A 27,957-nucleotide genomic window follows, 5' to 3' on the forward strand; every position below is an offset into this window, starting at 1 on the left:
CAAATGGCAAGATTTCATTTCTTTTGATGGCTGCATAGTATTCCATTGTGTATATATACCACTTCTTCTTTATCCATTCATCTGCTGATGGACATCTAGGTTCTTTCCATAGTTTGGCTATTGTGGACATTGCTGTTATAAACATTTGGGTGCACGTGTCCCTTTAGATCACTACATTTGTATCTTTAGGGTAAATACTCAGTAGTGCAATTGCTTGGTCGTAGGGTAGCTCTATTTTCAACTTTTTGAGGAACCTCCATGCTGTTTTCCAGAGTAGTTGCACCAGCTTGCATTCCCACCAACTGTGTAGGAGGGTTCCCCTTTCTCCACATCCTCGCCAGCATCTGTCATTTCCTGACTGGTTAATTTTAGCCATTCTGACTGGTGTGAGGTGGTATCTCTAAAATAAATCCTATTCATTCTTAATACCACAACAGAAACTCTTAATACTTGGTTGTATATAAATTACTAAATGACTAGATCTACCTGCTTTCTAAGGGTTACATAACTCTTAAAACACAGTGTAAAAAAACAGTAACAAAACAACCTCAAATAAAACCTCTGCATGTTGAGCACTGATATCTGTCCTAACAGGTAATTCTCTCAGACCTGGCACCACCATGTTTGAACTCCAACTTGAAAAGCTTTGTAACTAACAGTTCTCCTATAATCTCCAGTTTTGTTTAGCATCTTTTCAGCTTATTCTCTCCCTTTTCTTTCCTCTACTGAATTGTTATGTCTGTGAATTCCACAATCTTTGAAACTGGTGACATCCAATCCTCATGCTTTGAGTTACCAAGCATGTCTGCTTCTGTGTTTAGGACTTGCAAATTAAGAGCCGCTTGGGAACAGCTTTAGTAATCCCAGCTTTATTATATATTTAGTTACGAGAAAGAGTTACGGTATTCCGAGGTTAATTTGCTTATAAGAAAAAGGTGTCATAGTAAAAGTAAATAAAAGCATGAAACAGCACAGGTTTTTGTTAAAGGTTTAAAAAATTATTGGTAATTTTTACTTATTGTTGGACTTGGCACATCCCTTGGAGAAGGAGAAGGGGAAAGGAAAATAAAGTTCTCTTTGCTTGTTGGAGTGTAATGTACGATACTCGCCATTTCTTTAGGCCTGTCTTCTGCTCCTATAAGCGAAGGTTTATCAGCTTTGTGTTTGAACAACGGTCTAATTTGACATTTGGGGGGTAAACCAAGCACTGAGAATAAGCTCCACTCCCTCAGTCTCTGTGAACCTTCCAACTTCAAGCACAGATCTTGCAAACAAGGTTTTAGTGACAGCGTAAATTATGAATGTCTACAACAGCCCTCTCGTTAGGAGTTCTGTGTTGGAATGTGGTCAAGTAAAAGAGCAGCTACTTATTTGATAGTGAATTCCTGAAAGATCTGAAATCAAATAATTTTAAAGAACACCTGTGTGAATCAACTGTTTTTTCAGTCATGCTGTGTATGATTTGGTTCAGAACCAGACACACCTGTCTCTTCTATAGTTTCCCACATAAGCTAAATGCCTGAGGTGGCACCAGTTCACTTACAATTGTTGGTTTAATTATTTTTATTTATGTTTAAATTTTATTTAAATTCAACTAATTAACATATAGTGGATTATTCGTTTCTGAGCTAAAGTTCAGTGATTCAGGTGCCTCGTTAGCGCAGTAGGTAACGCGTCAGTCTCATAAAGTTCAGTGATTCATCAATTGAATGATGTGTGTGGCTGGGAGACTGTACTTATCCAGGCTGTTTCTTTTCCTTTCTTTTTTGGTCTTCCTAATTTTTGTGTTCCATGAGAGTAATTGAAATAATAACACATGATGGAGAGCTTTATAGTTCACAAAGTACTTTTATATTCTATAATAAGCCCATCCCAGATGTGTTTATTTACTTACTTCTTGTTGATCAACTCTAGATGAACAATTCCAATCCTCTGTACCCTTTTGGAGTTGTTTGATTTTACTAAAACAACTCCAGCAATCATTTCTCCTGAGCGAAGTGCTGTATAGGTTTTTAAAATCAAAGTAAAATTTAAAAGAGAATTATCTTAAGATGCTTTTGATATTTTGATCAGCAGCACTACTGGGATACATCAACAAACTTTCCTGTTTTAGATAAGAATTCTCTAAGAGAACTTTGATGCTTGCTCGTATATCAAACCACCTTAAGGTTTTGAAATAGTATTTTTGACTTAACAGGTTATACTTGAGGGCTTTATACTTTTTTACTGTCGGTGTTTCCCCCAGATCAATCCTCTGACTGACCCCCAGTGCACACGATGCGGTGGGCACACCCAGCCTGACACCCTTCTGCTAAATTAAACGCCCCTACTAGGACCCTGACAACTCAAGATGGCATCCCTGAATTTCTCTACAATCTGAGGAGTCCACCGTGACTTGCTTGCTGAGTTCCTAGGGGGCAGTGAAGCCTATAGGATTTTCTCAAAGGTCAGGCCCGGGATTCCCGCTGCCCTTTGGAAACTGCCCTGCTAAATCTGCTTTGGGTTAAATCCTCTTTTTGAAGTAAGCAGTCATAATTAGATCTACTTATGGGGGCTGGCAGTGTGCTGACCCTGAGGCTTTCTTTCCCGTGGCCAAGTCACCAGGGAGCCCCTCTGCACAAGGTCCCTCTGGCCTCAACCAGGGCTGCAGGAGCTCCCAGCGGCTGCAGCACCTGCCCAGGATGCGGGGCTGCACCTAACTGGGAGCCAGCATTTCTGAGCACAAGTGGGAGTCCTCCTGTAGACTGTTTCAAGTCCTTTGTTTCCTTCTTTGTTTTGCCCTCCCTTCCCCTTCTCCAGAAAAAGTCCCTTTTCCAGGGGGAGAGGGGGAAGCCAAGAACTTCGCTTCGGAAACATTTCCCTTTGTTTCTACTGTGAGCGTGAGTAAAGGAAGTAAGAAAGTGAGACTTGAGATAAGCCGAGTGGTTTGCTTCCTATAATCTTACCCAACTTCTCCGGCTGACTGCTCAACTCTGCAGGCGGTCTCCGCCCTAGACAGCTTTTCATTTGGGAGTAGTGGGGTGATGGGAGGGGTGCTGAGCTAGGGAACTTTCCCCGTGGGGTAGCATCTTGGCTTCATCCTCAGTAATTATCCTGCTAGAGTTTTTCTTTTCCTGTGGAAAAATGGTTAAAGATAACAAAAGGGACCCAGGAATGCTGGATCCTTAGCAGGTGTTGATAAGCAACCCAAATTCAGATATTTGGTGAGACCGGGAATCTGACGCTCAGAGCCCTGCCAAGGACTTATGAGATCAGCCCCTTTAAGTCCTTTATTCTGTGGGTGGAGAAATTGAGGCCCAGAAAAATTATCTAGCTCAACTCAGATCGCGGTGCACAGTGGTCTAGCACTTTTGTGCAAATGAGTCCCTTGCGGAAAATGGCTTGGGTTTTTTTTTTTATTCCCCCTCTCTCTGTGTGTGGGCTCCCTACCTCCATGCTCTTACGGCCAAACTATGACATAAACTCTTAAAAGGCAGAAAGATGGTTATTGGGAGGATATAAACAGAGATATTCAGGCCAGTGGTGTCCTGTCAAGATAGGAGAAGCTTTGAGATAGCATCTGTTGGAAGCAGCAGCCTGGGACCTTGTTTGGAGCTATGTTTGAATAGCATATACAATGCTCTGCTTTGCTTGGATTCTGTTTGGGGTAGTCATGATGGGGGGGCTGATGATGGTTATGAGGGGGCTAAATAAAGCCCACCTCTAAGCTGCGTCCTTGATATTGCCACTGACCTAGACCCTGCAAGTACAAAAATAATAGAAGCAGAAATTATTTTTAACATTCAGGAGTTTTCAATTCATCTTATATAAAAATTCCACAAATTAAGAACCTAAAATGGGCAATATATTGTTCTGGGCTTCCTTTATTCTAAGTCAGCAGACAGTGATCATCATTTATTGCCGTCATTTACTGCATATTTATTTCTACAGAGAGTTATATTCCCAAATTAAAAAGAGGAAAACAGCATGAAGAAAATGCATTGCTTAACTCGTACTGTTAATAATCAAGATGAAAATAGACTTCATTGCATTAGTTAAGACTGGGTAAAGAAAGCTCCCTTTCTAAATGCTGTATTGTGTGGTCCGTATTTTAAGTCACGTTGACCTTTAATGGCTTAATTCTGAGCACATGAGATCACCTTCAGCGTTTATATTCATTCTCTGTCTGAACTGCAAGACTTGGGATTTTCATCTTAAACTTCACAAGGGCTGCTTCAAGAATGTCAAAGTAGAGAGAACACAGTTACATCAAAAGTGGTCTGAAACTTAAAGAAATATTTGAGGTGTGTGTATGTGTGTGTGTGTGTGCGCGCACGCACGATAATGTAATGACGTGGGGGAGTTCTGTCTAAATCTATAACTGTAGATATAGATTTTAAAGCTTTTGGCTTCTATAGGCTCAGCCGCGACTACATAAATAATTACATCATCATATAATATTGCAGTAAGACTTCCAAGCATAAGTTCATTTTTTTTTTTTTTAAGTACAAATCAGCATCTCAAGAGAAATCTCTTAACTTACCAAGCAGAGAATGGAGGAGCAGGGACTTGAATGGAAGGGAAGCTTTCCAGCCCTATTTTGGTCAACATGAAGGGGAATGGGCTTTGCCCAGTGGCTTGTGGGACAGGCTGCACTATTTCACTCGCCTATGCTGGGAAATGACCAGTCAGAGCAAGTTCTCAAAAAGTTTCTCTAGTCGCCTGGAATCCTGGGAAATAATCTTAGCCCACTTTGGAGAAAAGAAATTCACACTTGGTTCCCTGGCATCATACCTGTTGAGTCTTTTCTTAGATTTAGATGCCTTATCTTTAAAATATGACAATAAAATGGGCTTTTCTCACTGGTAGTTTGGAGAGTCATAATAAGGCACTTTGTAGGAAAAGATTGCAATGATGTGTAAAAAGATCAAGTCTTATCAAGCAGAAAGTAATCAATAGATGGAACATATTAGCAAAAAACAACTGAGCCAGCTTCTCTGTGCTTAACACCCTGCTAGATGCTATTAGATAGCAGAGTTAGCTTTTATTGACTTCTCTGGTCCTTGCAAAACTATATGATGCATAATTATTATCCCTATTTGGCATGTAGAGAAACAGACAGTGTAAGTTCCTTCTACCAAGATTACTAACAATTGTTAATTGGAAGAATCAATGTTTGAACTGAGTTTACAGTCAAATATAATAATCTTCTCTACTTCCAAGTTCTTACCTTCTGATTAAAGTGAATGCTTCATTTCCCCAATGCATGGAGGAGGAAAAAATGACTTGGAAAGTTGGCCAGTGACTTTGTGGACTGTACATCCATTCTGTTGGCAGATTCAGAATTTGAGTAACAGACCTTAACTTGGTTATGAGTTATGTCGCTTACTATCAGTATCCTACTGGCCAAGAAAACTGCTGGGAATGAACAGTTTTTAAGAAAGGAGAGGAATTAGAATTCTGAGACTCAATCAGAAAAGGAATAGGTTTTACAGTTGATTTTCTGAAAGAATGCCAGGATCCAATTCCTCCTTCCAATTCTTCTTACTCTTGCAATATGCAAATCCCACTTCCTATGGGCAAATGTGCTTGAAATGAAAGGAGCTGAGGTGCTGTTGTGTTATTCATAGCTCACATCAGGATATTTGCATTGGAGGGTGGGATAAGTCAGCATGGTGTAAAGGAAGTCATGTTACATCTTAAAGGGTGCAGGCAAGTGGCAACTCAAAAAGATAGTTTCCTAGGGTTGGAAGTTTGGAGTTAGAAGAAGAGTTGATCCTCTTAATAAACCCAGGATAGTATCATATCTACTTTCTTCCATCACCCATCCTGAAGTAGGCACTCCATGGGTTAAATATGACTCGGCCCATTAAAAATGCCCTTCGGGTTCATTTCACCAGATCCCACTGTACAAAAATGCTGGATCTTGGGTGGATGTGATCTTCCCAAGCTTCATAGCACCCTCATTCTGAAGATCATTGAGTTAGCCTCTGATCTAAGACTCTTCAGTCTTAGTAATATAACTTTAACAGACATGCCTAGGAAAATGCGTTTTCTGATCAACAAAATTTTCTGATTAATCAAAGGTTATAATGTAAATTAACTTACTTTTATTGTTATGGAAAATATTCTCAAATGCATTTTACTTTCCTTTAGAAATTTTTAAATATACCACAAAATCATATTTGATGAATCAGGATCTTGTAGTGCTGCTACCTGGGTTGCTCTGTACTTTACAACCTCAGAGCCTATTAGATTATATTTAAATCTGAATGTTAATTACTGTTGCATTTTACTATAGGTAAGGATGGTGAAGATATTTTCTAGATCTAAGGGCTTAACCTGACAAGCTGAGAGTTTTAGTTGAATATATAGATGTATAGATACATAGATATAGGTAGATAGATAGATTTTATTTTTAAGTAATCTCTAACCCAATCCAATGTGGGGCTCGAACTTGCAACCCCTGAGAGCAAGAGTTACAAGCTCCACCTACTGAGGCAGCCAGGCATCCCAAGAAGGATTCTAATATTATAGAAAGGGGTGGTCACTGGAAAACTGGCCACTAGAAAGGAAAAGCATTCAAAGGGAGGGCTTGAGAAACAATACACAAGAAACACACTTTACTGTTTCAAGTTTTTTAACACATAAGACTTCCTTGGTCCTTCAGGCGTCTGGGTGGCTCAGTGGGTTAAAGCCTCCACCTTCAGTTCAGGTCATGATCTCAGGGTCCTGGGATAGAGCCCCCAGACCTGTCAGGCTCTCTGCTCAGTGGGGAGCCTGCTTCCTCCCTCTCTCTCTGTCTGCCTCTCTGCCTACTTGTGATCTCTGTCTGTCAAATAAATAAATAAAATCTTAAAAAAAAAAAAAAAGACTTTCTCAGTCCTAGTATTTGATATCCCTTATTCTGGAAAAGTCCCAGGAGAAGGAAGAAGGGAGGACAGTATTTGGAATTTAAATATGAGAGATAAAGAGTGAGAGCCCAGTAATGGGAGTTGATCAGGTTGTCAGAGTTTCTCTAGATCTGAACTGATCATTTTGTTGTTCTCTTTCAGAAAGTTTTCAGGCAATTACCAGATAGTTCCTGAAACTCTAAGTACCTGATTCACTGAAGAGGCTTCTTCTGAGAGAAATAGAGACAACTCCTTTCACATAACCATCATTCTTTCTTTTTGGTCATACGACTCTGTCAATGCTGGTCACAACCACTTAGACCAGATTCAACTCTACTGGACAGAGGTCACAAAGGTCTCAAACTCAAACACCTTCAGTGCCAGGCAGTAACTGAGAGAAGCAGATCCAGCCCCTCAGCAAACACTGCATGAGTCGGGGGTATTGCTAGGCTGGAGACACCAAGCTCTGACTACCAGGGAAAGTCACAGTTCAGTTCAGGTGATTGATTCAGTTTTAGGTTATGGATTCTGTTGCCACATTGTTGCCAATTCTCATTTTTTTAGGAAAAGACAAAATTCTGCTTTTAGTAAAATCTTTCAGTTTTTCGATGTTGGCTCAAATTTATAAAACGATGTGCAGTAAGCAAAATTCATCTCTTGGCTATTTATTCTTTAATGTGGCTAGTCAGACATGAAGGACATTAAGACCTGTAAGGTAGCCTGGTATGAAAACACTGCCAAATAGTGGGCTCTGTTTGATGAGGAAAGTGGCCTTTCCTCTGTACAGGCACATGGAAAGAGAGAGATCCCACTAACCCATTGAGACACTTTCTTGAGGCATATGAAACAGAAGGACATAAAGACAGTGGAAGCCAGGAAAAAAACAGCAGAGACAGAGAATTTCTAAGAATAAAGCATAGCCATATCACAGGACTGGGGTTTCAGTGGACACCTGCTTTTGAGAGGATAACAAGCATTGAGGCACACTCATTGCTGTTTAGTAGCTGGAACTTTAGGTATATACCACAAAAGCATGCATAATATTCCACTTCTCTCTAGGCCTGACTGGCTGTGGAGACAGTTTTCTACATTAACTTACACTGGGGTAGTCTTACTAATAACTCCTGTCTTCTTAGATAGTCCAGATGAGCCTGTCCCTTACAACCTCAAAGACTGAGTAATTCAATTATAATATTGTTACAGCTTGGACATTTTCATTTGCCTATGCTCAGATATAAAAACTTACTACAGGATTATAATCGAGTTTTTTAACTTACTTTTTTCTGTTACCCTGTGTCCTGTTCTTATTTGAATAGCCAGTTAAGAGCAACCACTGCTCGACGACATGCTGCCACTGCTGAAAGTGAGAAGTCAATATTTTGTGTTTGGATTTCAGAAGCAAAGATCTAGGTATAGCCTTCGAAAGATTATGTAATCAAGTGAATCCAGTTTTTAATCACCCCTCTTCTTCTCTGTTAGATCAGACGCTTAGAGAAGCAAGAAGGCAAGAGCCATCTATGCTATTTTGGGGAGGAGATAGTACAAAAGAAGAGACTCTGTTCTGAGCTTTTTGGGGAGTAGAGGGTGGAGAGAGGGAAGGTGAAGAGTAATAGAAACTGCAGATAGATGTGGTATGGAGAATTTGAGAGTAAAGAGATTACTAGTTGGAGTCCAAGGGAGTCTTAGTTTGCTTGGGCTATCATAACTAACATACTAGGTGGCCTAAACAACAGGAATCTATTTTCTCACAGTTCTGGAGACTGGAAGTCTGAGATCTGGTTCCCAGAATGATTGGATTCTGGTAAGGTCTCCCTTTGCGGCTTGTAGATGGCCACCTTCCCACTGTATGCTCACGTGGCCTTTCCTCTGTACAGGCACATGGAAAGAGAGAGATCTTCTTACAAGGCCTCTAATCCTATTGGAGTAGAACCTTACCCTTATGACTTACTAACCTTTATTACCTCCCAAAAGATGCATCTCCAGATATAGTCACACTGGGGGTTAGGACCTCACTATATGAATTTGGTGAGGGGTGGGGGGACGCAATTCAGTTCATAGCAAAAAGCATGGCAAAACTTGTGGCTCTCCTTCTGATAAATAATTCAGGATAAATGAAGTAAAAATTGGTATCCCTAAACAACGCTAAAAGAATATCTAGATTTTCCCCCTGTGACTAAATGAAGTGTGGCTGGCCATGAGGATAGAACTGTGACTCATTTAGATTAGCAATCTGAGTAGATTGATCCTGGACACACGAGAGCCCAGGGTGCATCTCTGAGAACGCCGTCATGGAAGAATGAGGACTAGCTGGCCTTTTGCCCACCTTCTCAATGGTCGCAGAATGTAATCTCAAGCACAGAAATGGGGTCCTGAAGCTCTAGAATTAACTCAGGAGACCGTGACTTGACTGAGGAATCTTTAAGTGTATTAAGGGAAACCAAACTTGACTGAATTTACACAGATTGAACTATGATAAATTGTAATGGGAACCCATACTGGAAAAATGAAGATAACTGTATTTCTTGAGCATAGAAGTTTGAGGCCTGCAATCAGTATGCCCATTATCAGTGAAAGAATCCGTATGTATGCTAAAGAGAAATCTTCTTGGTTCTAGAGTACAAATGGTTTGGGACCTCCAGAGGATCATCTGAGCTAAGTCTAACCTCTTCAGCTATGGTTAACTTCTCCCTGGGTTGCTCTAGCTACAGGCTGTAAGAGCCCCTCAAAATATGGAACCAGGAGACAGTTGTTTTTGCAGTCTTATAAATTTCATTTGGAAATGTATTTTCATTTCAATGAAATTAAATGTATTTCATTTCAAATTCTGACTCTGCCACTTCCTGGTCTAGAAGCTTAGACAGGTTATCTGACCCCTGTGACTCTGTTTCTTCATCTACAGAGTGGGTATAACTAAGTAGCTATCTCATAGAGCTGCTTAAGTTCATGAGATAATGAATATAAAGCCCTTCCCACAAAGCATAGCATGTAAGACCTAAAAGGGAACATTCCTTCTTCTCACCTATGTAATGAACTCTAAAAGGAAAGCTATGCAAGTGTCACTAAATCACAATGTACAGTTTATCCAGCTAAGACACACTGAAAACAATGCGATGTCCTGGGAAAGCAAATTTTCTGTTGTTTAGGTGGAGATAGTTGTGTATTTAGATTGTAGGTAGATGTAGGAAAACTAAAAACCTACTGCAAACAGAGAATTCAGTAAAGTGAGGTGACAAAGTATAAAACTACATAGACTCAAGAGTCAAAAATCAATAGTTTTCCTATTTCCAAATGAGAAGATAAACTACATTAAATATAAACTATCTAGAAATAAACTTAAGAATGTGAGAGACCGTAAATGCTACCTGGAGATATGAAAAAGACTGGGACCAATGGAAAGACTTTACCATATTCTAGAACTGGGGACCCAACATCATTAAGATGTTGCCTTGTTTTAACCCATGAGTTTATTGTAATCACAATAGAAACATCATCAGGATTTTTCTTAAGGAATGGGAACTAAATGAAGTGATTCTAAAGGTCGTAGAAATAATACACAAACAAGAATAATCAAATTTAGAAAATGAAAAGTAGCAGAAAAGTTTCCTTCTAGAAACCAAAACTCATTTTAAAATTATAGTAAGTAGTACTATATTGGTACAATAATAGGTAGGTCAGTGGAAAGGATAGAAATTCTGGTAATAGATTATAGTCGATATGGAAATTTAAAATGTGTTAAAGATGGCATTCCAAATTAGTTGGGAAAAGTTAGGACCCTTAGTAATGCTTATTGTTATAGTCATTTTTGTGTATAGTATTGATAATCATTCATAAACATGAGAGAAACTGACCTTATTCTTTTTAAATTTTATGTATCTATGTGAGAGAGAGACAGAGAGAGAGAGCGCACGCGCACGCGCATGCAAGGCCTCGCACTAGCAGCGGGGAGGGGCAGAGGGAGAGGGAGAAGCAGACTCCCTGCTGAGCAGGGAACTCAATGCAGAGCTCCTCAGGGGGTTCCACGTTGGGACCCTGAGATCATGACAGGAGCCTATGGCAAACACTTAACCGACTGCACCACCCAGGTGCTCTGAAAACTTACCTTATTTTAATCATGGTCATTTCTCTCTGGCCTCATCTAGTTAATGGCATTTTAGGAGAACCAATAATATCACAGTGTGGTTTAGGTTGACAAAAGATTCAGCATTTGTTTTTTAAGTTTCCAAAAGACAGGTTAATCTTATATAAGAAAAAAATTATATTTGAGAAGTAAAATAAAACTATGAAATAATAGCTGGAAAATGACTTTCTCTCTACAAAAAATAAATAGTATTATGATTTTTAGCCATACAAAATTTTATGAGAAGTAAAATATGTGGTAACATAGGGATCCTATCAAAGAAAAACTGCTGTAGTACCTTTGCTGAGGTAGTAAATTTACTCCTTTATTTCTAGAACTTTGGATATTCAAAAACTCAGTAAATTAAAAAGAAATTAAAAAATACATTTTATGTCTTGAAAAGAATAAAAGTTTAAACCCAATTTGGACTGATGTATTGAATAGCCTGGGGAATAATTATTTTCTTTTCCCAACAGCTGCATAAAACAAACTGCTTTGAATGAGAAAAAAGCTAATCTGCAGTGTACTGGTATACAAATTGAAGGATTTAAATGCATGTATTTTACATGCAGAAGTTATTGTGGGTTACAAAATGAAGTACAGATACAAATTCATTTCTTTAGAAAGTCTAATGCAGACTTACCTTATAACTTTTGGATTAAAAAGTTGGTTGTAATACAGTATACGTATACAAATAAAAATGTGTGCCTATTTTCAGTATTAATCAGAGAGCCCTCAGGAAGTAAAGCAGATGGAAAGTTTTAAGAAACAATGAAGGGGCGCCTGGGTGGCTCAGTTGGTTAAGCATCTGCCTTCAGCTCAGGGTCCCTGGAGGGAACCCCTGGTAGGACTTCCCTCTGTCCCTCTCCCCTACTTCCGCCCTTGTCTCTTTCACACTCTCTCTCTCAAATAATTAAATAAAAATTTTAAAAAAGAGGTGCCTGAGTGGCTCAGTGGGTTAAGCCTCTGCCTTCGGCTTGGGTTGTGACTCAGGGTCCTGGGATCCAGCCCCACACTGGGCTCCCTGCTTGGGAGGGAGCCTGCTTCCCTTCCCCTCTGCCTGCCTCTCTGCCTACCTGTGATCTCTGTCAAATAAATAAATAAAATCTTTTAAAAAAAAAAAAAAGTAAAAAAAAAAAAAAAAAGGAAACACACAGTGAAGATCATTAGGAAATAAGGAATAGGCCAGCTAGAATGGTACTTCATTTTTATTTTTTTTAAAGATTTTATTAATTTATTTGACAGAGAGTGACTTGGCGAGAGAGGGAACACAAGCAGGGGGAGTGAAAGAGAGAAGCAGGCTTCCCCCACAGCAGGGAGCCTGATGTAGGGCTGGATTCCAGGATCCCGGGATCATGACCTAAGCCAAAGGCATCCAGGCACCCCTAGAATGGTACCTTAATAGGCAAATTTTTAGTAAGTAATTACAGCTTCAGAGTCTCCCCCAAGGGTGAATGTACAGTAAATAACTAGTGCTCTATAGTGACATTAAAAAACAATTTTGTTTCTATCAGTACAGATACTATCAATCGTAATCCAAGCAATTGTAATGCCAGGCAGTTGATCAAGCCTGATAGGCATTCTGTATGTTAGAAACACAAAACCAAAGTGACTTCTAGATCTTTTTTGAACTATTTGACTCATTAATGAGATGTGTAATTTCCAGAGAAAAACGACTTCATTGCGGTTGCAAAAGCACCTGGATTCAAAGTAAAAATTTCTACTAAATGTTTGGGAGTCTTGGGTCCCCAAATTCTAACTAGTTGGATTGCATTTTTAACTATGCTGATGGTTTATTACAGCATCGTGGACAAAAGCAGGTATTGCAAAGTAATAAGTGAGATTATTCTTCTGGTATGAAAACCCTTCGCATGCTGTCCCAAACTGACAGTCATTTGTCATCATGCTAAATTCCAGGCAAATGCTGTCTTTGTACAAATCTGTACACCAAGAAAGAGTTAAGAAAGGAAAGTGCTGGAAAGATATGTTGTCTCTTAGCACCACAGTGAATATTCAACGCCATCACTTTGATATTTTTCCCTTTTTTCCAGGATGGAAGAAGGTACTCAGATTAGCATTACAAATCCTGGACTCCAGAGAGGGAGTTGGAACTTGGGAAGGTGGTGTTTTCAGTGTTTGGAGATTGCTTCTTTCTGGCTCCTTGACCGAGTATGCACTCTTTTTCCAAAAATGCTTGTGTTTGGAAAGTACTTTGTGGTGGTGAAAAGTTTGAACAGAAAAGATTAATCAAAGGTTTGGTCTTTTATGCCCAATGCATAACATATTCAGCTCTTGGATGTGAACTCTTAGCCAAGAAACTATTCAAATTATTCAGGGGCTGAATGTGAGCTTCAACTGCAAACAAACTAGAGGTCAACTTTATTTAATCTCAACTCATTCCTCTTAAGTTCAGAAACACTGCGCCTTAAGCATTTGCTTTAAATTTTCTGCACAACACTCAATTTCCTATAAAAGTTTACTTCCTATAGAAGTTGCTATTTATTTTATTCTTAAATGCTCAAGGAAGTACATGTATTGGATCTGAAATGTGAAGGGAACTAGAAATGGTGGATTATTGTGGCTACTCTGCATCCCGTGTGCTTTTAGAAGGGAGGAATGCTTTGGTCTATCTAGTCTTTTTCGTTTCTTACAATTTCAGCAAATCCTGTATTCTTACAGAAATGTTCTTACTTTATCCACTTATTTATACCTACCATTCTTCCTCCAATATTCTCTGATTTACTCAGCTCTCTAAAGCTCATGGATTTGTCTGACTTCTGGAATCTGTAACATTTGAGAAGTTTGGGATTATATTTCTCCCAAGGAAGAAGGCATAATTGTGTGCAGAACTACTGCCCAGACTTAATATACCATTACCAAACCTCCAGGGAGAGATCCTGGAAGAATGTTGTCCCCCAACTCCCACCCTCCAACTAAGGAACACAAAACACAGTGCCTTTAGCATATCCTATGACTTCTCCTTGCCTGCCCACTCCCGCTCACCAGTGCATCCACTTCTCACAGTTCTGGAGCAGAACCTCCTCTGCAGCAAAAAAAATTCTCCTGGATAAAAGCACACTGAATTGGCAAGACAGTAATCGCCCACACATTGAGAAACTTCCCACTTGCCATATGTGAAACTCGATCTTTCTCAGAATGTGTAGGAAACATGCTCTCTTTATCTCTTCTTTTCCTGATCAATTTGAATACGGAGCAATTGCAGGAAGATTTGATTTTAAGAGCCACTTCCTCGGGTCATGATTCTCAGTGACAACCAGATGCTTAAAGGATGATGGGAACCTGGATACTCTGTCTCTAGGATCCAGGACTCAAAGAAGTTATGATGGTCTTAAAAGATCCCCACTCACGGTGGATTTAGGACTTGGCTTGTGGATCTGTAATCACAATACTTTCTGGGTGCATTAAATTTAGCTGGAGTATACATTTTAGTTAACATATGCTAAGAAGTTTGAGAAAGGGAGAGCCTCCTTTTGACTGAATGTCTTTCATAGAAAAGAAAACCACGGGGCACCTGGGTGGCTCAGTGGGTTAAGCCTCTGCCTTTGGCTCAGGTCTCTGCTCAGCGGAGAGCCTGCTTCTCCTCTCTCTCTGCCTTCTGCTCTGCCTACTTGTGATCTCTCTCTCTCTGTCAAATAGATAAATAAAACCTTAAAAAAAAAAAAAAAAAGAAAATCTCTAATCCTCTTTACACAAAAATGTTTATTTAATTCATGGAGCAAATAATAATTGAGTGACTGTCCATACTTGATCGGCCCATTAGGATGTTTAATAGGATCCTCAAACTTAAAGTCTCCAAAATGGAACTCTTGGTCACTTCTTGAAAATCCACGCCTCTTATGCTTATCTCAGTTTAACAGTACTTCCATCTAATTACTCAAACTAAAACACAAGCAATCATCCTTCTCTTTCTCTTAACCTTCCAAACATGACCACCAGTAGGTTGTATTGATTCTGCTTCCAAATTATATCCGGAATTTGTCCATTTTTTTCCCCCAAAACCATTGCCTCTGCCCTAGTCCAAGATAAAGTCTTATCCAAACCACCTTCCCATTGCTTGTCTGGGCTACCATGATAGCATCCTTTAGACATCTTTCCACTCTTGCTTTCCCTGGCTCAAGTTCCTTCTCTGCATATTAGTCATATAAATCAGATGCTTCAGAATAAAGTCCAACTCCTTACCATGGTGTGGCAAATGGGCCAAGTCAGCTTGCTTTTTTCCAATTGTCAGAACTTATTGGAAGATATTGGTAACTCATGACAAATGATATAGCATAATGAAAGCAAGTCTCCAAGTGAATTTTGCCACACACAGAGTTAATTAAGAGTAAGCCCTACTGGTAAGCTTGGTAAAGTATCAGCTCCCTGGCCTGTAGACATGCTGACAAGTTCCCTGCATGAAAGGTTCAATCAGACAAGTGCAGCAATATTCCAGCTGCGGCATCAGCTATGTTTCTGGTTAAATCAGGTGATGGAATCCTCTGCTAAGTCTGAGGAATCAGATGGAGGACTGGGTCTAGAGCGACACTCCTGAGGACATCGGGCTGCTGGGTTCATCAGGTTCTTATGTCCCACTTACACAAGGATGGAAACCCTTTGTATCTTCAACCACTCATTTTGATGTGGAAAGCGAAAGCAAAAGAAAAAGTTGAATTTCCTTACTATTTACAGCCTTAAAATAGGCAGTGACCTTGAAATAGCCAGGGTGACCTTCCTCTAAGAACTCATCTCTCTCCTTCTTTTTTTTTTTAGAGATTTTATTTATTTATTTGACACAGAGAGAGAGAGCAAGAGAGTGAGAACAAGCAGGGGAAGCAGGCTCCCCACTGAATGGAGAGCATGTTGTGGGGCTTGATCCCAGGATCCTGAGATCATGACCTGAGCTGAAAGCAGACGCTTAATTGACTAAACCACCCCGACACCCTTTAAACATCAGCTATTTTAAGTGAGTCTTAATTGTAGGGCTTTAAGTTGATTTTGAATGTAGGTATTTGTAGTATTAAGCAGGAAAGAGAAAAAGCACACCTGTGTTTGACATTTATTGTATTTGTTTTAAAGATTTTTCGGATATACCTAAAACATTTTCTCTTGCTATTGCTATTACTATTTGTCTCTAATAATGATTTGCTATGGCCTAGAACATAGTCAGTGCCTTGCTGGGACCATATACCTCAAACTTGAATCACCAGAAGCAGACTGATGCAAGATGCCCCTTGGCAGGACTGTATCATCAGTACTGACCCCTTGATTCTCTCTCTCTCTCTCTCTTTTTTTTTTTTTTAAAGATTTTATTTATTTATTTGACAGACAGAGATCACAAGTAGGCAGAGAGGCAGGCAGAGGGAGAGGAGGAAGCAGGCTCTCTGCTTGCCAGAGAGCCTGATGCGGGGCTTGATCCCAGGACCCTGGGATCATGACCCAAGCAGAAGGCAGAGGCTTTAACCCACTGAGCCACCCAGGTGCCCCTTGATTCTCTTTTTATAAACATGAATTTATTGTCAAAATGAGACTTCGAATTTGTACTTTTGTGAAGTATCTATTATTATCAAGATGAATAAACTGTGCATAGATATATCATTAAGTATTTATCGTGGGCCTACTATGTGCATACACTATGGCCCCGACTCATACTGTCTTGTTTAATTCTACAAGTAAGACTCCCTATCCCTGCTAGACAGCTGAGTCCACTGAAGCCAGAGGAGTTAGAAAACATCCTCTTGGTTATATACCTAGTAGGTGCCAAGACAAGATTCAGTCTTGGGTTTCTCGATTGCCAAGAAGCCCCTTGCCCCAACACTAGAACAGACTGCACACAACACATGGTGGCAACAGTTTCTTCTTCAATCTTAGTTTTCTCCAGTTGTGTTAAGATAGCTGGGAAAATTCATGTCCCCCAAATCCCATCCCCAAAACAAAACCCCCAACACTATCGATTAATCGGCTCAATATCTGCCATTTTACCTAAAATGTTGTGTTATGGAACTTTTACAAAAATAACTCAATAATCAAAACACTCTATTCTGAACTGCAACCCTGAAACATACACTAATCATTGTTCTAAGTTTAGATAAGAAAGAAGACAGACATGTTCATAAAGCAAAAGACATGATGGAACATGAGAAAGGTAGAAAAGCAATTATCTCTAACTTATTTTTCCTTCATATTCTTTTCTATGCCATAGCATAATGGCTTATATTTGTGTAATATGAAAGATATTTAAGGACTTAAAAATGCTCTCCAAACATTTAATTCTGCTAACTTTAAAGTTAATCTGTTAGAGTTGATTTAAAAATTTATCTGATACTATGCTTTTATCTTGTAAATAAAATGGCATTTCCTAACATAAGTGATATACAAATTCTATGCATATATATTAGCAAAAATTATTCTGGAACTTTTGTTACCTAATTTTTTTTGACTGAATTATTACAGACTCAGGAAGGAAAGAAAGAAGGAAACAAGGAGAATCTTGAAGAAAGAAAAGAGAAACTAATTGAAGGTGATAGAGGATTTTGAGAATATTTGTATGAATGATGACATAAACATTCCTTGAAATTTGGCTGACTCTATTCACCTGTTGGTTTGTGTGACCCCACTTTTTTGCCATCTCAAAATACTTTAGGGGAGAAAATAAATTTTAAATAAATAAATAAATATATATATATATATATATATATATATATATATATTTTTTTTTTTTTTTTTTTAAAGACACAAGGATCCTTAAACTAAAGGTTCCTTGGCATTCTGCAGCCCACACTGCAGTGTTTTCACTTAGATGCACTAAGTTAACTGGGACTCTGGTTGACAGTGAATCCCCTCCTGTTGGCTGAATCACAGATGGGGCTCTAGAGGGATCCCTATTGAAATTCCAGCATGTGCCGAACAGAACTGTATAGAGGTTAGCTAGTTTGAAAAAGCAGGAGTGAGGCCCATTTGACATTTTATGCATATCTTTTCTTTATCTCATTCTTCCTCCCCCACTTTTCCCCCTCCCCAGCGCCTTTTCCTCAGTGGAGAGCATAATTCCGTTTACTTGCTTTGCTTCTTAAGATCTGCCTCAGCTTCCAGTGCTGGGCGGCTCCACCCCTTTCCACAGACCAAAGTAAATCTGCACAATAATGAACCATATAAGGGAGGAATGACATCATCAGTTCGTGGTCCCAAGCTGTTTTGCACAACATTCACCTTTCATTGTTCTGATGACAGGCCTGGAATGTGACGGTTAATTCCCTGTGGAGTAGGGGGCTGAGCAGGGCCTGCTGCTGTTGAACAAACTTCACTACCCCCTTATAAAAAACAAAAACAAAAACAAAAGCTACTATGTTTCCTAGTATTAAGGTAAGGAAGTCAAGATCTGTTTTGATTTAAACAATGTTAGTTGTTACTTTCGTCCATGCGCATTTCATTTGTTAAAAGGCTTACTTGGCAGTAAACTCCTTTCTAAGTGTTACTGCAAAGAGCATCTTAAAAGCTGGGTTTGGACATTTGTACAGCCTGACTAATCTGACTAGGGCTGTAAAAACTCGACAACCTTTCAGCTCTCGGCTATAGGTTTTACTGAGCGTGGACGGTGACAACCCTTGAAAATGACTAGCTTATTGTGACTTTCTTTGGTACCTCAGAATCCTTGACTGGAACTGGCCAAGATGCACCTTGTTGTGGTATGAGGCATGCTCCTGTTTTTCTATGGAGGGAAAAGCAATCTCATCCTACAGAAACTTGGGGAGTTTGTATAAGAATGGAAAAATCGCGTATCTTGCTGCCATCAGTAGTACTAATGTGTTTTGAAGGCTTTTTAACAGAACAGCCTTTCCATGTGCTGTACATGTATCTTCTAATTAGTAATTTCTGGATAAGCAAAGATAATTTAAGGTAAAAATATTATTTTCAAAATCTGTCGGCGTTATGTGGATTTTCTGCAGATCTCTTTGCATATGTGGGGAAGGCTTGTAAAAGTTGGCAATGAATTAGAATGCATAGTGATCCGAAGAAAGCCCTGTTTGTTCTGAAACAGTGTGGCCCTGATAACAAGAATAATAAAGAAAATAGGAGGTTCGATTTCAAAGTGGGAATGGGATTAAAGTTTGGGCTACGTTAAACAATTGTGTAAAAAGTTCAACTTCAGTAATTTTTTGAAACGCCAAAAAAACATTGTCTGAGTTCAGCAGAGTGTATCAAAATAGATAGCTCGTATATAGCGCTCAGTAGGGCTGGAGGGTGGTGTGAGTCTTTCACAAAAGAACTTCACTTGGCCAAAACCAAATTTTTATAGTGTGATTTCAGATTCACATGACACGTTTTAATAGAAATTTGAACATAAGGGCAGATAGTATGGTTTTCATTTGTGTGGGTTTAATTTTGTAGAACATTGATTGGTAATAATGTTTTGTCTGTGTTTAAAGTGATGAAAATCTTGAGTTCAACTGAGATTAAAATCTTGGGTTCATTACATTGATCTGCCCAGATTCTTAATTCCATGTGATGGATGAACTTCTGTTTACTTGTAAAACTAAATGTCCTTTCCACAACAGAACGGCACTCACATTTTCTTTTCTTTAGATTAATAGTTAGGATCAATACAAAGTTAAGTCTTGGGATTTTTGGAGTTTCGTTTATTGTTTTGAGTTTGTATTTTTTGCATTAGCTTTAAAGTTGTTCCAAAACTGGTTAGATAAATGTTAATAATAATTTTAAAATTATGTAGTGGAACTTTATCTATGTTTATATTTAAAAGCTTTTTAAAAGACCTCTAGATACAATGGCAATAAATTCTCATGCCATTTTAAAGAGGGAAAGGGTTATTTTTCTGACTAAATAAATGTATGGGAATGTACTACCAGTGATTTATATATTTAAGTTAATCTGTTACTTATTTTATATCTATATTACTTTAAACACAACTTGGTTATGAAAATGAAATTACCCAAGAGACAAATTAGCTTAACAGTATCTTAGTAAAAGGCTTTACAAAAGGGTAAATTTTTTATAATGTGAGCTCTTATAATCTATGAGCTTAAAAGCATAATATATAAACTTAAAATATGGCTTTTGTCCAGCACTCTGTAAATGCATGTACAGAGTGAAATGAGGTATATTTTTACCTTTGTGGACTGTCTTCTACTTGTCTGAATAGTCTTAGAAATCTGATTATGCTCCCAGCTCCTCCCCTCACATTCTGTGTGACCACAAGGGCAGCCCACAGAGGAGAAGCCTCTCTACTTAAGCAAGGGGGAGGATCCCTCACTTCGTGGGACCTAAAGACCCACCTGCCTCAAAATATCCTCCTACTCTTTTCTCAAGGGATGCCCCCCACGCCACCGCATTTTGCTTATTTTCTGAGGGAGAGAGTTACTTGTGATAATGCACAAGTGTTGCCTAGATGAGCACCTAATAATAAGGTGTGATGAAACTGGGTGACATATTCTTTGGGAATGGGATAAGAAAGGTCTCTTTGGATTAGAGTACTGGAAGGTGAGGGGCCCACTGGGAAGAAAGAGTCCAAAGCCACATATTCAGGTGACAAAATTCCCTAGCTCATGGCATTTTCTGTTCCTCATGAAACTTGCTCAGTGAATTTTCTCAGCTTGCTGATTTTTTTTTTTTAAAACAACATCAGTGGGACACCTGGGTGGCTCAGCCAGTTAAGTGTCTGCCTTCTGGTTCCGGTCGTGATCCCGGGTCCTGGGATAGAATCCCCATTCCTGTCCCTCTGCCCTTTACCCTGCTTGTGCTCTCTCACTTGGTTTTTCTCTCAAATAAATAAACAAAATCTTTAAAAAGGAAAAAAAAAAAAAGAAAATATCAAAAAGAAAGAATAATTCTACTGGTTAAAAAATATTTCATCTGATTGATCTGAGGGTGTTAGAAAGTACTTTGAACAACTTAGGAAATACAAAAACACATTAAGAGGCATATTATTGTGGGTAGAAACTATTCGTCCATGCCCACAAGACAGACAACAGTTTCAACTTCAAGAATGAGACTATATTACATGGTATCTGTAGATGCATCTCTCTTTTCATTGTCTTTGAAGAATTAATTCTCATTGAAAGGAAAAGATACAAATTGGCTGTAAATTCCAATGTAGGATTATTATTAATAGTACCTAATATTTATTGAGAACATAGCCTTTTACGTATAATAATTCATGTGATTCTGACAATGACCCTGTGAATAGGTACTATTATTATCCCACTTTTATAGGGAAGGAAACTGAGAAAGAGCTAAATTATGCGATTTGCCCAAGATGGTAGAGGGCGGAATTAGACTCAAACCAGATTATCTGGCTCTAGAGCACATACTCTGAACTACTCCGCTAAGCACTGAGGGTTAGCTTTAAATGACAAATTTCAAAAAAACATTGTATTTTTTTTTAAAGATTTTATTTATTTATTTGACATAGAGAGAGAGATTACAAGTAGGCAGAGAGGCAGGCCCAGAGAAAGAGAGAGGGAGAGAGGGGAGGAAGCAGGCTCCCCACTGAGCAGAGAGCCTGATGCGGGGCTCCATCCCAGGACCCTGAGATCACGACCTGAGCAGAAGGCAGAAGCTTTAACCCACTGAGTCACACAGACGCCCTGTATATTTTTTTGACAATGGAAATTATTGGCATGATTGAGTTACATAGAAATTAGTTTTCTAAATAAATTGCTCCATGTGGCATCATATTTGGTCCTCTGTCAGTTGTTGTCCATTTTCTCTTTTTTTCCTCCTAAATATTCCCATTCAGCTTTCAGTATTTGTGGTCCTCCTCTTTTACCAACCAGAAAATTCCTACCTCAAAAGAGTAGTGCAAAATGACTAAGGTAGAGAACTAGACTTAAGGATTATTGTCATGGGATCCAAGGCAAGGCCCTTCCCTGCCGCCTCGCTTTAAAATGGAGGCAGACGAGACCCCTTCCTGTCTGGTCTCAGGGAGAAGAGACACAGTCCTCTGCCTCCCCTCTTCCTTCTTTAGCTTCATTTTGCTCTTGTTCCTGCTTCCCACCCATCGCAATGTGTGCATGTGGCTATAAGCCTGTCATTCTCCTTTCTCGTCAGCTTTTCACTGACGCGCTCTCAGCCACGACTGACTCCTTTCTTCATGGATTTGTCCTGTTATCTCAACAGAGACATTTGGACTGTGGGATTGTATACCTTTTACTACCCATTAACTTGGAGGAAGGGAGTAGTTCCCAGAATCCTCATGAGTAACTGTATCTATCAGAGAAGGTGGCCCTCAGCAGAAGAATGAAGCCAAATACCCAAGACTCCAGAGAGAATTAATACCTCATTCTCCAAATTCCTGTGAGTGCCTCCTGTCAACAAACCCAAGCTTGAAGCTAGAAGGGCCTTGTCACGACAATGCCTCAAGATCAGCCTCCCAGGTTTGAGAACGGTAGAGAGTGGAACGGGAGGGGTAAATGGAAAATGTGCAGGATTAAGGATAATAACTAGAAGTATAGAAATTTGCATTATTAAATAATACAATATACAAATGACAAGCTTGGTGATTTAGTAACTCCAGTAACAATTTTTTTCTACAGCTATATATAACATTGTTCCCATAAAGTGAGTTGATGTCCCTATCCAAAAACACTCCCTACCAAGAGGTTGAGGGTCCTGATCTGCATCCCTCACAAGTTTGTAAGAGGCAACTATACTTATTTTTCAAAGGTGAATAAAATTGAGACTTACAAGACAACATTTCAAAAAGTCATAATTCTAGGGGTTAGCCTGGGTGGCTCAGTGTATTAAGCGCCTGCCATCAGCTCAGGTTAGGATTCCGGGGTCCTGGGATCAAACCGCTTGTTGTCTCATCACCGTCTTCATCGTTTTCCTGGTGTCCTCCTGAAACTCCCTGTTCAGCGGGGAGCCTGTTTGTCCCTCTCTTTGCCCGCCCTCACCTCACCTCATGCTTGCTTGTTTTCTCTCTCATGCTATCTCTCAAATAAATAAAATCTTTTATTTTTATCTTTTTTAAGATTTTTATTTATTTATTTATTTGGTACACAGAGAGAGAGAGAGACAGTGAGAGAGGGAATACAAGCAGGGGGAGTAGGAGAGGGAGAAGCCAGCTTCCCGCTGAGCAGGGAGCCCAATGCTGGTCTCATCCCAGGACCCTGGGATCAGGATCTGAGCCAAAGGCAGATGCTTAATGGCAGCAGCCTAGGTGCCCCTAAATAAAATCTTTAAGAAAAAAGTCATAATTCTAGAAAAGACCTAGGGATTTATCTTGCCTATGCTGAATCTGCTGAGGTGAATTTTTTAAAAAGATAGCTTTGCCTTGGGGCACCTGGGTGGCTCAGTGTGTTGGGCCTCTGCCTTCGGCTCAGGTCATGATCTCAGTCAGGGTCCTTGGATCGAGCCCCACATAGGGCTCTCTGCTCAGCAGAGAGCCTGCTTCCCCCTCTCTCTCTCTCCGCCTGCCTTTCTGCCTACTTGTGATCTCTCTCTCTCTCTCTCTCTGTATCAAATAAATAAATAAAATCTTAAAAAAAAAAAAAAAGACAGCTTTGCCTTCCGCTCAAGTTAGTGGTCATGAGGAAAAATTGTGTAACTGGTACATCATAACTATTTCCCTAAGATTTCACAAGGCACCACTTAGATCAGTTGGCTCGATTGTGATGCTAATGAGGCCATTATGGTCAAGGAGGGCACCATCATTCACAAAATCGGGAATGTCAAAATGCAAGAATAATTTTATATAATTCTTTCTACCTTATCCTTCACATTCAGGCATGAAAACCAGATACTTCTACATTCTAATCATTCTTAAAATCTGCTTTCTTCTATTACAATTGTAATCTTCGTTTAGTCCTTTTTTGGATTGGAAAATCTCAGTACTTTTATAACTGATTTCCTTGCCTCTAGTTTCCTCCTCCTGTAACCCATACAACCGTACTGTCATCAGAATATTGTAATATACAAATTTGGTATTATCACTATTCTTGAAGTCCTTACAGAATTTTGTATAACCCTCAGGAATGGAGCCTAACTTCTTAGGATAACACGCAAACCGCTTGATCCGACCTCCACCTTCCATTGGAGTCCTCCCTTGACATTTTCCCGCCTCCTGCTCTGTGCTCTCCATGGACTCCGGGCTGTTCTGAATGAGGTTCTGTTTCTTGCACTTGTGTGCACTTTTCCCTTTATGTGGCATACTATTTCCGCATTCTTCATCTGGATAAACTTTGTTTTATTCAGTCATTGACGAAATATTGATTGAGCACCTACTCTGTTAGACACTTTGTTACGGGGGCTGGTGTTCAGCTCTAGACCCTGCTCTCAAGGCGCTTTTGCACTGTAGAGAGGTGGGGAGACAGATGATATCTAAGGAAACAAATGAATAGGTAAGATGATTTCAAATAGTAAAAGTGCAGTGAAAGAAATAAATAGGGTAATATGATGGATAGTGGCTCGGAAAACTATTTTCAATAAGCTGGTCAGAGAACGCATCTCTGGGAAGGAGACATGTCAGCTTAATGAAACTTGAATGCTAAAAAAAAAAAAAAAAAGAGCCCATAAGACTATTGTGTGTGATTGTGCAGGTTATAGCTTGCTGGGACCCCTGACTAATGAAAGCATGGGGACTGAAAGCCAGTTGTCAGTCAGAGCATCAAGATAGGCACCCCAGTTTAGGACTGGTTCTCTAGAGAGCAGGAGAACCCTCTCTCATTCTCCCAAAAGGGTCAAATAGGCTGCACCCCTGGTAGCAGAGGAATGGTATTGGGAACAACCTCCTCCAGTCACATCCCTACCTTGGGTGTTCCTCAGTAGTCTATGTTTAAAACACAAACGGTAATTTTCACTTAGCATTGCAACTTATTTTTTTTTTTTAATTTCAAGTATCTAATATACTATCTGACAATAGTGGGACATTCAATTCATCTTTGTTGAATTACTAAGTGAACTAATGAATCATGGTTATATTTCTCTGAGTCAGGGAGCTTCATACTAGAGTCTGATCAGGGAGCTCCTTCTCAGGTAGTGGTTCCCAAATATGGACTTTCTGATGGGCAGCAAACTATCAGAAGAAAACAGTTCTTTCTAGGTTTTTATGAGCAAATGACAAATAATTCCCTAAACTTTAATTTCTACAATGATTGAGAGCAACTTACTAGTAATATACCAGAGGATTTATTTTAAAATAAAACATTTGTAAATTTAAATTAGCTTGTTATAAGATTTTCTTGAAGACTAAGAGGGTATTTTCCAGGGGGAGTCTGGCTACTACCAAAATGCTGGCAAACACTGAACACGTGCTTATGTGGTAGTAGGAAATCCCATAATCTTCAAGAAGAATAATTTGTTATCCAACATGAGCTTTTTATGGTTTTCACTTGCTACCATCCGTGCCTTTTAAAGATAAACTGCTATTGGTCAAACTTCATAATCAGTTTAGTTTGTTGTGGGTCGTTGGGCTAACCCACAGAGGGTCCCTAATGCATATCCTTAGTTTATAATTTTCAAAGGTTAGACTTCAAGGCATGTCATCAATGTGCCCATTCTAGAGCAAGATTATACCTAATCCCTTCTGATGAAGAGTAAAACTTCATTTGTGGTAACTTGCCTCAGGGTGTGTGTGTGTGTGTATGTGTGTGTGTGTGTGTGTTTGCATTACTTGGATTATAATATCAAAGTAAATGTAATGAGATTACTAGATTATTTTTAAATTTTAAGATACAGTTTTAAAATATAAAATAATGTGTATAACTTTAGGATCTTCTCTTGCAAAATAAAAGCAGTTCATGAAAGCTGCTAGCAAAAAATTTACTGAATTTCTTTTCTTTTCTTTCAATATTTTATCACCAATTTCTTTTTCTATTGTGAGAGTAGGTGAGAAAAGTATCTGTCCCACTGCACTGGGCCAGGATCAAGAAGTTTGAGATCAGGGATGCCTTCGGCAAAAGATCATGATCCCAGGGTCCTGAAATCGAGTCCTACATTGGGCTCCTTGTTCAGTGGGGAGCCGGCTTCTCTGTCTCCCTGCCACTCTACCGGCTTGTGCTCAATCTCTCTTTCTCTGACAAATAAATAAATAAAATCTTTAAAAATCAAAGTTTGAGATCAGATGTTTCACAATACAGCTGGTTTTCACACACACACAAAAGGAAAAATTGTACAAAGACTTTTGTAAACTCATTAGCACTACTAAAAAACACAAAAGAAAAACAAAACTCAAATGTTCGTGTCCTGCCATTTATTTATACATAAAGGAAATGATTATCTAGCAGTCAGAGCTCAAGGGCTGGGACTAGGGTGAGGCAAATGAAAGTGTCACCTTGGTACAAAATTTAGGGGGATGTCAAGAAGCTCAGTAAGCAAGATACACAATATTTTAATGCATTACTTTTTAAAATAAAAATCAATGCAAAAAAAAAAATCAATGATGACTAAAATTCCAAAATGAGGATGGTATCTGACTGCAGCTGCACTGACCAGCCTTATTCAACTTGCCAGAATCTCAGCCCTGTGCAGTATATTGGGAAGTTAGATTAATGCTGCATAATTATTATAATAGACACCATCTTGAGGAACTGAAGGAATTTATGAAAAAGTAACACTTCTTCCTGAGTCATTTGGTAAAACCATGTCCTATCATGTTGCCAAGCTGCTTAGCTCTGTTTTGTGCTCTTGCTGGGAAAAAAATGTATGTGATTAAAGACTTCTAACTGCATGCAAGCTTGAGTCTTTTGAGGTTCATTCATCTTTAATTACTATCATGCCCTTGCTAGTTTTAACCTGCTTTTTCTCTTGGGGGAGAGAGAGAGGCATACACACAGAGAGAGTTAAGAAGAATAAAAGAATAAAAATAGTGGAAGAGAAGGGAAATAGTGAGAAGGGAAATTAGCATGATCCGGCTGAGAAACCAATGGTGTTAACTTTTAAAATGACATCAGTGTTTCAAAATGGCGCCCACTGGATTTAAGATGATGATGAGTGACAACATCTAAAGGAAGCCAAGAGAAAAATTGCTGCTCTGGGGCTAGTGCTGATAAATTTGGAAAATGATAGAAGTGAGAATGTCGAGAATGTTGGGGAAAAGAACTTGTGAAATCTTACATGGTTTACCTTCCAAGGATGAGAAGTGAGAATGGTTATAGTCAAGTGTAGCTCTGGGTCTTTAGAAGCACTGACTGACAACTGTTCCAGCGAAGGTGTTTGTTTATCTCCAGGATGGATAACCAGGATAAGGTTAAAAAAACTCTCACTTCCCCTTTCGTCCAACAACAGCAAAAATTGTGCTTAAAAGGAATGATAAATTCATGAATGTCTGTGGAACAGAAGGGGGCAAGGATGGTTTTTGTTGTTGTTTTTTTTATTTTTTATTTTTTATTTTTTTTTAGCACATTTGACTCAGCATCAGATGGATCCCAATGAGGAAGAAGAAGTAAAGGCTTTAATATGCTTAATTTTTATAAATATGGAAATGAATGAAAGAATCACCCATAATCACAGACAAATATGAGGGATACCATGGTACTGTAAAGAAAGTAAAAATATGGGGCGCCTGGGTGGCTCAGTGGGTTAAAGCCTCTGCCTTCGGCTCAGGTCATGATCCCAGGGTCCTGGGATCGAGCCCCGCATCAGGCTCTCTGCTCAGCAGGGAGACTGCTTCCTCCTCTCTCTCTCTGCCTGTCTCTCTGCCTACTTGTGATCTCTCTCTCTCTGTGAAATAAATACAATCTTTAAAAAATAAATAAATAAATAAAATTTAAAAAAAAAAAAAAGAAAGTAAAAATATGACTAGATACCAAAGGAGCTGAGATTTGCACAGGGTAGAAGGATACGTGAGGGGGAGATAAAGATCACAAAGAGGGTTAAAAAACAAACCTGTATTGTGGAAAATTTCATTTATAAGAATAAAGGAAATAGTATAATGAATCCCCATATACCCTTCACTTAGCTTCCACAGTTAATCAACAGTTAATGGACTAATCTGGTTTCATCTTTTCCCATTGCTCT

At 39.1% G+C, this 27,957-nt stretch overlaps 1 protein-coding gene across 3 annotated transcripts in view; it reads left to right on the plus strand.

Moving 5' to 3' along the window:
- The window catches only part of FILIP1 (filamin A interacting protein 1), a 273,938-nt gene that overhangs the window by 209,542 nt on the left and 36,439 nt on the right, over window positions 1-27,957 (plus strand). The window lies entirely within an intron of this gene.

The sequence above is a fragment of the Mustela erminea genome, chromosome 4 (genome assembly GCF_009829155.1).
Source record: "Mustela erminea isolate mMusErm1 chromosome 4, mMusErm1.Pri, whole genome shotgun sequence".
NCBI lineage: Eukaryota > Metazoa > Chordata > Mammalia > Carnivora > Mustelidae > Mustela > Mustela erminea.